General features: G+C 40.4%; 1 protein-coding gene across 6 annotated transcripts in view; it reads left to right on the top strand.

Moving 5' to 3' along the window:
• IQCH (IQ motif containing H) overlaps positions 1-13,788 on the top strand; it is a 185,429-nt gene that overhangs the window by 42,630 nt on the left and 129,011 nt on the right. The window lies entirely within an intron of this gene.

Here is a 13,788-nt window from a genome sequence, read left to right on the forward strand (position 1 = left end):
ATTTGTCAGTCTGAATCCATCAAAAAATCCTGACTTCAGTGTGTTTCAAGCTCATTTAAAGAAAAGTTTTATCTAAAATCAAGTTATCACCTACCTTCTAACTTTGCAGAATGGTCCACTATGAACGCATCATAGCAATTGTAATTGTTAGCTACATATTAATATTTTATCAGCTTTTCCCCCAAAATGTACCCCAAAGAATACTGGTTCCTTGGAATGTGAATAGGTATTCCATGAAAGGGAAGTTCTGTGGCCCCATAAAACTGGGAAACGTGAAGTTAAAGAGTCAGGCTGATTTTTACACCATTTGGCCACCAGAGTGACTAACACGCTGAGGTTTATCATAAAATCTTTAGGATGGTGCTTAAGTGCTGAATTTTATTTAACTATTTTTAATGGAGAAAATTTAGAAGATATTACATATTTCCTTCCTCAGTCACATTTTATTGGAATTTAATATTTTCTTGGAGACTTTGGGGCATCATAACAAACTCCGTTTTCTAAAATGTGCTGTGTTGCACGGGGCCTGAGAGGTGTGCAGGTGCGCACGCCCCAGACCTCTGTGTTCGAAATAGTGTTTCTTCTGCGTCTCCACAGTCACCTCTACTCACCGCATTCTTTGAGTCTGTTCACAATCCCATGGTTACTTCTGCTACTAACTTCCCTTTCTATCAGCACTTCCACTTCTGAGAACTGTGATCCTGTGTGTGCCTTTGCTCTTCCTTCCTCCTTCCTCCGACCTCCTCCTTCCTCTTCCTCCACCTGCTCCTGCTTCACCTACTCCTCCTGCTCTTTCTCCTCTCTCTTTCTCTCTCTCTCCTTTATTTCTGATATTGGTTATATGCTTTGTCATTGGCTTGATTAGTCTTGCTGAAGTTTATCAATTTTACTGTTCTTTTCTAAAAATCATTTTTGGCTTTGTTAATTTTCTCTATTATTTGTTTTCTATTCCATTGATTTTGCCTCTTTTCTTTTTTAATTCTCTTCTACTTATTTTGAGTTTATTTTACTCTTTTTTAAGTATATTTTATCGATTATGCTATTACAGTTGTCCCAATTTTTCCCCCTTGGGTCCCCTCCACCTGGTACCCCCTTCCCTCCAGCAATCCCCCCTTAATTCATGTCCATGGGCCATCTATATAAGTTCTTTGGCTTTTCCCTTTCCTATACTATTTTCAACATCATCCTGTCTATTTTGTACCTTCCAATAATGCTTCTTAATCCCTGTACCTTTTCCTCCATTCTCTCCCTTCCCCCTTACATCTGATAACCCTTCAAATGATCTCCATATCTATGATTCTGTTCCTGTTCTAGTTGTTTGCTTAGTTTGTTTTTATTTATGATTTTTAGATTCAGTTGTCGATAGTTGTGAATTTGTTGTCATTTTAATGTTCATAGTTTTGATCTTCTTTTTCTTAAATAGGTCCCTTTAACATTTCATGTAATAATGGCTTGGTGATGATGAACTCCTTTAGCTTTACCTTGTCTGGGAAGCACTTTATCTGCCCTTCAATTCTAAATCATAGCTCTACTGGATAGACTAATCTAGGTTGTAGGTCCTTGCTTTCCATCACTCTGACTACTTCTTGTCAGTCCCTTCTTGCCTGCAAAGTTTCTTTTGAGAAATCAGCTGATAATATTATGGGAACTCCTTTCCAGACAACTCTCTGCCTTTCTCTTGCTGCTTTTAAGATTCTCTCTTTATCTTTAACCTTTGGCATTTTAATTATGATGTGTCTTGATGTGGTCCTCTTTGGGTCCAACTTGTTTGGGACTCTCTGTGCTTCCTGGACTTGTATGTCTATTTCCTTTGCCAAATTAGGGAAGTTTTCTTTCATTATTTTTTCAAATAAGTTTTCAGTTTCTTGCTTTTCCTCTTCTCCTTCTGGCATCCCTATGATTCAGATGTTGGCATGTTCGGTGATGTCCCAGAGTCTTCTTATACTCTCCTCATTTTTTGGAATTCTTGTTTCTTCTTTCTGTTCTGTTTGAATAATTATTTCTTCTTTATGTTCCAAATCATTGATTTGAATCCTGGTGTCCTTCCCTTCACTGTTGGTTCCTTGTAGATTTTTCTTTATTTCACTCAGTGTAATCTTCATTTCTTTCCATATGTTATTGCTGTACTCAGTGAGTTCTCTGAGCATCCTGATCACCAGTGTTTTGAACTCTGCATCTGATAAGTTGTCTATCCCCATTTCATTTAGTTCTTTTTCTGGGGTTTTGTTCTATTCTTTCATTTGGGCCATGTTTCTTTATCTCCTCCATTTGGCAACCTCCCTGTGTTTGTTTCTGTGTATTAGGTAGAGCTGCTTTGACTTCCTGTCGTAGCACACCCATCTAGATGAATTTGGCTTCTTTAAATCATTGGTTGTTCAAATGCCAGTTCAATTTTCTGGCAGTTCTGGGTGTTTTTTGTTATGAAGTTAGTTGTGATTTTTTTTGTGGTTGCACAAGAAGGCGATGTGTGTCAACCTATGCCTCCATCTTGAATGGAAGTCCTATTTTACTCTTCTTTTGAAACAACATTTAGACTCTTAGATGATTAACTTTAGAACTTTCTTCATTTCTAATATAAACATTTAGACTGGTAAATGTCCCTCTAAGCCATGTTTTAGCTGCACAAATTTTTATATGTTGCATTTTCATTATCATTCAGTTCAAAACTCCCCTAGTGATATATTTCTTAGTGAGTTATTTAGAAGTGTGTTAATTTCCAAATATTTGAGAATAGTTTTAATTTCTTCATTCTTATTGAATTCTAATTTAATTTCATTAGAGTCAGAGAACATACTTTGGAAGATCGAAATCTTTTGAAGTTGATTGAGGCTTATTTTATGGTCCAGAATGTGATTCATTTTCCATGAGTGTTTCATGTACATTTGAAAATAACGTATATCCTAGAGTTGTTAGTTGTAGTGTTCTATAAATATCAATTAGGTCAAGGAGGCTGATAATAATGTTCAGATCTTTTATATCCTTACTGATTTTTAAAATGTATTTTTATGCAAATTACTGAGGATGGATTTTAAAATTTTCAACTCTGATTGAAGATTTGTCCAGTTCTTCCTTTAGTTTTGATAATTTTTGTTCCATGTATTTTGTTTTAATATTATAGGCATAGTATATGTTTATGATTTTTATGTTTTCTTGGCTAATTGACCCTTCTATCTCTCTTTCTCTTTAATAATACTCCTTGTCTTAAAGTCTACTTTGTCTGATCTTAATATAAACACTCCTTTTTTTGCTTACTGTTTACATATTATATCGATCTTTTTGTTGTGACTTCTATCTGTGCCTTTAAAATTCAAATTTATCTCTCTTTTTTAAGATTTTATTTTATTTATTTTTAGAGAGAGGGGAAGGGAGGGAGAAAGAGAGGAAGAGAAACATCAATGTGTGGTTGCCTCTCCTGCAGCCCCACTGGGGACCTGGCCCACAACCCAGGCATGTGCCCTGACTGGGAATCAAACCAACGATCTTTTGGTTCGCAGCCTGTGCTCAATCCACTGAGTTATACCAGCCAGGGCTTCAAATTTATCTCTTACAGAGAACAAATATTTTCATCTTGTTTTTTAAAATACTGTCTGATAATCTCTCCTTTTTAATTAGTGTTAGTCCATTTCCATGTAATGTAATTATTAAACAGTTTGATTTATTAGAACAACAATTTTCCCACTTGTTTTCTATTTTTTCCTATCTCTTTTTTATCCCTTTAATTCCTGCCTGGCTTAGGATTATTTGATTTAAAATAATTTTTAACATTCCATTTTATTGACTTTTAAAGTATAGCTCTTTGTATTACTTCTAGTGATTGCTCTAGGGCTTACAGTACACATTCTTAACTTATTAGAGCCCCCAGTTTATGTACAGTGTAAGGGACTTGCACTGGGTTTCATTTACCTCCCAATCCGTTGGCTATTGCTGTCATGTAATTTACGTGTATTGTACACTGAACAATATGTTGCTGGGTTTTTTTTGTTTGTTTGTTTTTTTGTCTGAAACAATCTATCTTTGAGAGAAATTAAGAGAAGAAAAATATATTCTCTTATATTTACCAGAGAGATCTGAGTCTTTAATATTATAAGAAAAGGACAACTTGTGTAATTTTCTGTCAGCCTAAAGAACTTCCTTTAAGCATTTCTTGTAACACATGCTTGCTGGTAACACATTGTCTTCTTTTGTCAAAAAAAAAAAAGTTCTTATATTGCCTTTAAACAGTATTTGAAGTTGCCAGGGTTTTTTTGTTTTTTTTTTAATTCAATGCTCTAAAGCTTCATTTTTCCTGGTGAGATGTCAGCCATAGTTCTGATCATCAATTCCCTCTGTAAAATGCATCCTTTCTTTTTCTTTCTGGCTGCTCCCAAGTTTTTCTCCGTGTGTTTGGCCTGCAGGGGACTGATTATGTTCTGTCCATGTGTGTGGTTTCCTTTGTGTTTATCCTGCTTGGGATCCATTGAGCTTCTAGGATCTATGTATGTTTTCCAGAAAATTGGAGGACATTTGGTCATTATTTCTTTCAGCATTTTTCTGCCACATTGCTCTTTCTTTGACATACAAATTATACAAGATATTGTCTCATAGGTCACTGAGGATCTATTCCTTTAAAAATATTTTGTCTTTCTGTTCTTCAATTTAGATAATATCTATTGATCTCTTTTCAAGTTCACTACCCTTTCTTCTGCCTGCTCCAATCTAATGTCAAGCTTATCCAATGAACTTTTCATTTTAGATATTTTATTTTTTAGTTCTGGAAACCGTTTGGTTCTATGTCTTACAGTTTTTATTTCTCTATCAATATTTTCCACCTGGTAATTAATTCATTATGATTATATTTTTCTTTAAGATCATTAAAATATGTATAAAAGCTTTAAAGTCTTTTTTTTATCCTCACCCGAGAACATTTTTTCATTGCTTTTTTAGAGAGAGAGGAAGGGAAGGAGGAAGGCAGAGAGAGAGAAACATCAGTGTGAAAGAGAAACATCAACTGAACCTGCAGCCCTTAGTTTTGTGGGACAGCGCTCCAACCAGCTGAGCCACACTGGCCAGGACATAGCTTTAAAGTCTTTATCTGACAATTCTATACTCTGGATAATCCTGATGGTTGTTTCTTTCTCAAAACAAACAATCAAAACTACGTGCCCCGACCTGGGATCAAACCCAGGTGTGTGTTCGAGCAACCTAGGTATGTGCTCTGACCGGGGATTGAACCTGCAATCTTTTGGTGTACAGGACGATGCTCTAACCAACTTAGCCACCCAGCCAGGGCAAAACCAAAAAACAAACAAACAGAAACCCCTACTTTCTAAAAGTATAATTAACATATAAAAAGCTGTACATATTTAATGTGTACAACTTGACAAGTTTGGAAATAAGTATTCATGTGTGAAACCATCGCCAGAATCTATGCCATAAGCTCGTCTGTCACCTCCAGGGGCTGTTTCTACTGAGGACTCTTTCTGTTGTGTGGACGGTTTTTCTTTTTCTTTGTATACATAGTCCTTTTACTGTTGTGGACATTATAAATGTTGGAGAGACTCTGAGTTCTGTGACCATGCTCCCTAATGTGTTGTTTCTTGTTCAAGTAGGCAATTAATTTGGCTAGACTCAAATTCCAAACTGTATCCTTAGTGAGTAGCAGCTAAAATCTCTGCCCGTTGTTTTTTCAAATCATTAACTGGTGCATCTTTGCTGGGCTCTTTAGACGCTGTCCCATACAGGTGTAGCTCACAGGTCAGCCAAGGGTTTGTGTGGCATCTCTTTGCACATTCTGGATCCCTGCCTTGCAGCCCCCTCCTTTCTGGGATTCCCCCTCATTCTGAGCCTTCGACGGCCCCAACTTCCATCCTATTATTCTCCAGACAGTTAGACTTTGCCTTTCTTCTTGAATGATAAGCACTTTGCATCTCGTGGACTGAGAAGTACTTCCAGACCAGAAGTACTGGAAGTCATGTACGCAAAAATCTCAACTGTTGCAGTTCCCTTCTTTCAAGAGCAGCTCCCCTCTAGCTTCTGCCTATTTTCAATTTATCTCACTGCCCTCAAATAGTTGGCTTTTAAAAAAAGATTTTAGCCAGAGTGTATAATTATCTTCAGGAGAATCAGTATGTTATAAGCGACTCCACCACCACCACAAGGGTGTAGGCCACTACTTAGTCTTGCCCCTGTGAAACCTTTATCAAAAGGGAAAATATGTGCTAACAATGTGTCTCGGTTCATTGCTCCTTCCCAATAAATCTTAAGTGGTTGTATTGTAAAAACATTCTTTTGCTTCATTCCGTCTTCAAATGAGATAAGATAGAATGAGATATGTTCTGAATTATGTAATGCCTTAAGAATGCTATGCAAATACTTACAACATATGCTGTAAGTGTAAGAAGAGAAGCACAGGGAAAAAGGGTATAGGAGGTCAGAGGAGGAAGAGATCAGAGGTGATTTTCTAGAGAAGGTTACCTTTAACCTTCTAGTTGTAAAAAAGTGACAGCAATTTAGTAACCAGAGCTGAGAGAGACACAGAACATTCTAGAAAGAACACTCACTCTAAGCAATCCAAAAACAGAAGTTTGGAGGCTCAAGTCTTACTGGTTACAGCTATCACTTATAACTCAAAATTAATACTTAGAAGTCCACAATGTGAGCGTCTGTACATGACACCAGGAGTACCTCTCACACCAATTTTAAAAGAAAAAAGTCAAACACAGAAAAATACGCACTGTAATATCCCATTTAAGTAACGTTTAAAAGCAGAGTAATAACAGCCGGCAGCAGAACTGAGAACAGCGGTTGCCTGTGGGTGGTGGCAGCACCTGGGCGGGAGTAGGAGGGGCCTGGGGGACCCGCAGTGCCCCCCTGTTCTGGGTGCTGGTCACTCACAGTGTCCACCTGGTGAGATGTATCAACCATGACTGATGCCTTTTCAAAAATGAAAGCTATACTTCAATAGAACATTTATGTAAAAAACCAAATTTCTGTTATGGAAAAAGTTTATGTTGTGCATCTCCATATATTAATTCATTAATTCCTCACAACAGCCACAAGAAAGCCCAGTGATTCTGGACCATATGTGACATTGGATTATATAAATTTGAAATACCATGATGTAAAATAATAATAAATTACTGCTTTATACACAAAGTTTGACATAATTCAAATCACCCAAATTTTGAAAATGAAACAACGTTTTATTTTTATTCACAGCTGGGTGCAGTCTGAGTGAACTTAAGCTATATTTATGCTGAAGTTTCCACAGAGAGGCACTACTTGAGTAAATGAAACTACCCTGTATTATTGAGGATATGAGTTCAGCAACTGTAACAGATGACAGTAGATTAAACACGACAATAACGCTCTCTCATGTCCCACTTTGGGCATAAGTCATTTGAGGCTGATGTGACAGTTCTACAGGGTCAGTCTTGTGCACTTCACACTGTTGCTCTGTCCTCCTGCATGGGAGGTTTTCCACCTTATGATCTAAGGTGGCTGCTGCGCTCCCACCATCATGTCTGTATTCCAGCCAGTGGAATTGCTACACTTCCTATACCGCTGGCCAGCATCTCATTGCAAACACCTATGAGGCTACAAGGGAGGCTGGGACATGTAGTGTCTGGTTGGGTAGCACGTTAAAGGTCAGCCATACCTGCCTTTCTTTGCCTGGCTGTCTTGAATTATGTGAGTTGAGAATTATGAAATGCCTCCAGGAACGGATCCTTTACGTAAAGTTCAGCTGCCCTGCAAATAAGAATAGCCCTATTTTACAGAAGATAAAAGTGAGACTCAGAGACATCATGTATTAAATGACTTCCCCCCCTGCACATTGCTAATTAAATGCCAGAACTAGGACTCAAACCCGGTGTTCTGAGTCCGGGAAACTTGCTCTGAAGCTACCGGTGCCTTTCTAGGGAGTTTTTCTTCTATCCCAAGCATGCCAGTAAACCTTAGTGTAAGAGAAAGTGAGACTCCTACTCTACCTGAGTTAAATGGCCCTGGGAAAGGAGTGAGGACGGGGACAGAGTGGTAGGGCTCTACTCTGAGAACAGCTGGACAGAGTTGGTGACCTGAGCTGTGTTTGGCTTTAAAGGTTCAAGAACTCAGGAAGCAAGAAAATAGAGTAAAAAGCACTGGGCCGTGAAGCAGCGGCATGCGTTGTTAGTTCTGCCTCTGAACTGAAAGGCGGAGTAAATGTGCGGCCTGGCTGTTTCCCCTCCTGATCTCTCGTTTCCCCATCCATAATAAGGGGAGGAGGGTTGGGCCAGGGCTGCTGAATGTGGTCATGTAGGCCGTGTACAGTTTTTTAAATTGACCAAGCAGAAGATTCTGGCTCAGAGTAGAGGGATGCAGCATAGCTTCAATCATAATCCCTTCTTACCTCTCAGAAATACTACTGATAAGTTATCAAAATACTGGGATTTTTCAGAAACACTACAAAATCTGGAGGGAGGACAATCAAGCAGGCATGGTTACCTTTTTTCTCTTCTGACAAGGGAACATTGGAGAAACAGCTGAAATTGGAGAATAAATAGTGGGCCTGCTTCTTTAGAAGAGGAGTGCAGTCTTTAGGACTCTACCAAAATGTTCCAAGCCCCTGGGGATGGGGATAGGGAGGAATGGCCTCATCCTCAACTAGGTAAGAGCAAACCCTGATACAGGATGTTTATCAGAATCTCAGGAGAGGGAAGAAAGCCTACATTTAAAAAATTTTTTTAATCCTCACCCAAGTATATGTTTATTGATTTTACTGAGAAAAGAAGGGGGACGAAAGAGAGAGAGAGAGAAATATCAATGTGAGAGAGAAACATCTATCGGTTGGCTCTGATATGTACCCTGGCCAGGGATCGAACTCTCAACCTAGGTGTGTGCCCTGACCGGGAATCAAACCTGCAACCTTTTTTGTTGTATGAGACGACACTCCAAGCAGCTGAGCCACCCGGCCAGGGCAAAGCCTACATAGTTTAACAAAGACTGCACACGTCCTAAAACAGGGGCTTCTCCCACCCAAGTCCTCGGGTAACAAAGAGGTGGAAAAACCCAGCATAGCCAGTCCTCATGTTGATGGGAGAGAAAACACGCTGCTACCGGATGGATAATGGGGAGGCTGTACTGTATCAGAGCAAGTAGAACGCCTGGGCAGAGCTACCTAAGTGTGCACAAAGGGAAAAGGAACGGCATGGTCACCACACCGATTTATCATACAAATGTCAGCATTTTACCCAAAGCTAACGAAAGAGAGGGAAAGGAGGAGGGTGGGAGGATCATGGGCTGCAAAAGACAAAGCCTAACCTTGAAAAAGATATAACTCAAGGAACAAAAGGCATTTTCTCACAATTCCTTCACATTATAGCACAGCTTGATAGGACCATAAATTAAGTAAAACTAGAGCTCAACCACGAGATGATAAAACAGCAGAATGAGACAAAAAAGGGAGTTTGCAGACATAAGGAAGCAAACTGAATACCAAAATACTTTATGGAATTAATAAATTATAAATAGAAAGAACCAACACTGCTGAATATTGAAATATGGACAGGGAGAAAAGACTGTAAGCACAGGAAATGCAGAGGGAAAAGCTAAAAATTAGTTAGAAGCTAATAGACATGTATATTAGTTTGTTATAGGCTAATTTCCTGTAACAAAGAAATCAAAAATATATAATGCCTTAAATTGGCTAGTTTAGTGCTAACTCACCAAATAGCGCACAGGTGAGAAGTCCAAGGCTAGCAGGACAGCGCTGCCCCATGAGGCCTCCAAGACGTGGTTCCTGCTACCTTGATGTTCCATCATCTCCTTATCCCTGCGGCTACAGGTGCTCTATTCCAGTGGTTCGAGCTGGCTCCTTTCCACACCCACGTTTCAGCCCACAGAAGGGAAAAGATAGGGCAAGCACTCTTAGGAGATGGCCCAGAGGCTACACTTCTCTTCTGCTCACATCTTATTGGTCTGAATTTGATCACATACCCACATTTAGCCACAGGGGAGAGTGGGGAACGTAGCCTGGAACTGGATAGACATGCGCTCAGCTAAAACTCAGGGTGTTCTATTCTAAAAGGAACCAGGAGAGAATGAATAGTTAGGTGTCACAATATGAAAGATAAAGATGAGCCCACATTTAAAGACACTTGGTGTCCCTAAAACAGAGAACCCAGCAAATGAAAGCAAAGATGTTTCAAATGATATGATGTAAGAAAAATTTCCAGAAGTGAAGAAATAACTAGATCTGTAGGTGAAAAAAAAACCCAACAATGAATCCCAAAATGAAAATTCAATTTAGAATATTTAACATAAACATGTTTTCTAAGTTAAATACCTGAACTGCAAAGACAAAGAATGCTTCAAACATTCAGTCGGAAAGAAAAATCACCTACCAGGGGTGAAGAACAAGGCTGGCATCAGATTTCATAATACTCATTGTGGAGGACAAGGGGGCAGTATCTACGAAGTTCTGAGAAAAGGAAGGAAGACCCCAGATGTAATCCAAGTGTGAGGGTGGGCCTTTACACCTGACTGGTGGCCAAAGCAAGGCGATTGCGAAATCAGTGAAAATGAAGAAGTCAAGCACAGAGAGAAACAGGACTAAAGGACTGTTGGTGAGCATTGGATCCTTTACAGGTAGAGCTACTACTAAACCGTCATAGCACTTACGGTTTCCAAACAATGTGAATATTCTAAATCTGGACAGTATAAAGTTAATAATATAATGAAATGGGGGGCCAGGAGAGGCGATGGGAGTAGCAATAGAGCTCTACTGCTCTGACCTTTTGAAGCTGAGGTATGTTATTTAACATAAAACCATGTGATAAAAAAATCTGAATGTTTGTCATACTCACCTGTATGTAATGGAGGAACAGGGGCCCATGAACTACTGCTTGAGGGCCAGCCACCTGCTTTTGGAAGTAAAGTTTTGTCGGAACTCAAAACTTTTGCTTACATATTGCTTGTGCTGCTTTCCAGCCTTCACAATGGACCCAAAGAGCCTAAAATACGTACTATCTGGCCTTTAAAAAAAATATAGGCCAACCCTGGCAGAGGAAATTTTTTTTAACACACAGGAATCTTGTGGTAAAGAAATATTTATTTGAGGTTTAATACTTTGTTGGGTTTAATTCAGCCAGTTTCCCTCCTATTAAATTCATGTGAAATTAAGTTTAATAATGTAATATAAATCCTATTTCCTATAAAACAATATATCAATCATTCCAGAGATATCAGGGATAACGGGTCACTTAATGCTATTGGGCATGGGTTCTCAACTTTTATCTTTGTGTTTTTCTGCATTATTTGGAATCTTTATAATGAACATATATCATTATTTCCAGAATAATAAAATAAAATGGTTTTTCTGTTTGAAAACACTGTAAGCAAATCCACCGAGATACTAACAATGGTTAATTCTGGCTGACAGGAAGGTAACTGCTGTTTTCTTTAAGATTGTCTGTGTTTTATAAATATTGAAAAAATGTTAAGCTACTGTAGAAGGTTTAGGCATAAAGTGATAGAGTTCTGAATTGTAGTTTTAGAAATAGTAGTACAGTACCAGAGATAAGAGACAATGTCCTATTGAAAATACGACTCTTTTCTAATAAGATACTCCACCTTGTACCAACTCCAAAGCTTGGTTCCAGCTTAAAACATAAAGTGCGACCTGAAAGAGCAGCCGAAGGAGGTGGTACTCGACTTCTGTTCGGCAGTCATCGCATTCATAAAGATGGTCTCTTTCATTTTCATTAACCCCAGCCTGTCTCCCAGGTCTCATCGCCCAGCCTACCCTCCCCGTGCACACTACGCGCTCCAGCCACAAGAGCTCCCCCCTTCGACGAGGTCTCTGTGTTCGTGTGCCGCGCGCTGCCTCCACCACTCTGCTTGCCTGTCATTGCCCTCTCTTCTCCACGACACCTCAGTGCTTCTTGTAAGGTCCCTTTAAATATCACTCGCTGCAGTACATCTCAGCCTTGGCTACACATCAGAACCACCTGGGAGCTTTATAAAAATACCAAGGTCCAGGCTCCAGCCCGCCTATTCAGATTTAATGGCCCAGGGTGAGGGCCCAGGCGGCAGTATTTTTAAACAGCTCCCTGAGTGATTCTCACATACAGCCAGGGTTGAGAGTCACTGCAAAGCCTTATGCCATGCCAGCAGGCAGAGCTAATTACTCCCTCTGCTGCACTCCCGCAGCCCTAAGCTCTTCCATTGCTCGTGAAACTTAATGCTTGTTGTATTAAAGTTAGTGTGATATAGTAAGTGCTCAGTAAAGGCTGAAGGTTGTTACATCCCTTCTCCCTCCATCCTAGCGTCTTCAGAAATGGTTATGTTAACCATGGGAACTCGAGAGGAGAGCAGGCTCAGGTTTCACAGCCAGGAACGCTGTCTGCAGGCTTTATTTCTATAAACTTGCCGAGATGTCACCTCCCCTTCACACACCTACACACACACACATACACACACATACACACACGCCCCTCACTCCCTTTTCCGCACAGCCCTTGGGTTTGGCTTTTACATCATTGAGACTGATGCGATTTGAAGAATTGAAGAGAAACTAGCACTGTGAAGGCACCGCCTGCCTGACGGAGCCCGGACACCCCCTGCCGTCCGCCCTGTCCTTCGTGTCACGCTCTCCACGGTGTTTTATGTTGGAGCCTGCCACTTCAGCTTTCGGGAGCAGGCTGTCAGGGGCACTTTGTCAGAGGCTTTCGGAAAATCCAGATAAATTGTGCCGTGTGCCCTGAAACTGCCAAACCTATATTTTATATCTTCACAGTGCTTGACAATTTTATTTAAGTTGAATCTTTCTTCCTCCAATTTACCTTTGCCTCCCTGACCCGCCTATCAATCAGAGAACTGGAGACCTGCCATTTTATTTTATTTTATTTATTTTATTTTACTTATTGTTGTTCAGTTACAATTGTCCCCATCCCCCTGCCCTTGCTCTCCCCTGCCCTGCCATCCCCCTCTCCCAGACAACCCCCTCCCCATTGTCCTTGTCTGTGGGTCCTTTGAACATGTCCCCCTAGTTCCCCCGTTATTCCCCTCCCCTCTCCCCTCTGGCCCCTGTCAGTTTGTTCTTTATTTCCACGTCCCTGGTTCTTTTTTGCTTGTTTGTTTGTTTTGTTGATTAGGTTGCACTTGAGACCTGCCATTTCTGATGCTGACTATCCTCAGCTCTGCATGTGCCATGTCTGGAGTTCAGGCACTGGGTGATTTTCCCAGCCTCGCTGATGAGGAGAAGACCTGGGAGCTATTCATGGCAGGAGGTGCGGTGTGAAGAGAGGAGCTGAGGAGGAGAAGGAGACCAAATGGGTCAGCGAGCCCCACAACCCGTGCTAACGCCACGCGCACACGAGCGCCTCACTGTCCTCAAGCCCTCCCCTTTACTCCCCACACTCACTGGGAGGGAACGGGCTGCACTTACAGTCTTCGCTTTCCTGTAAGTCCTCTTCGTGGTCAATTTAAACCGTCCTCACCGAACATCATGAAGGGTCGCTGTTCATGGGATGCAGTTCTTTACAGTTTCCCTTCGGGACCACGTCCTGGCAGTCGGACCCTGACAACTTCATCCACACAGACACTGCCCAGCCAACGGCTCCTTCCTTGTAAAGTGACTTCCTCACCCAGTTCTTGGTGAAACTTCCCCTTTCTTTTCCTTAAGGTCCCCATGACCTTGATGAGCAGTAAGGTGCAGTACATTGGAGTCCAATGGCAAATTTCACTAATGTAAAATCATATTAACCTTAAAATTGTGCAATTTTAAGTGTGTATATGTAGTGTAAATATAGCATATTTTAAAGTATATGTATC

This window comes from Desmodus rotundus, chromosome 7 (assembly GCF_022682495.2).
Source record: "Desmodus rotundus isolate HL8 chromosome 7, HLdesRot8A.1, whole genome shotgun sequence".
NCBI classification, from domain to species: domain Eukaryota; kingdom Metazoa; phylum Chordata; class Mammalia; order Chiroptera; family Phyllostomidae; genus Desmodus; species Desmodus rotundus.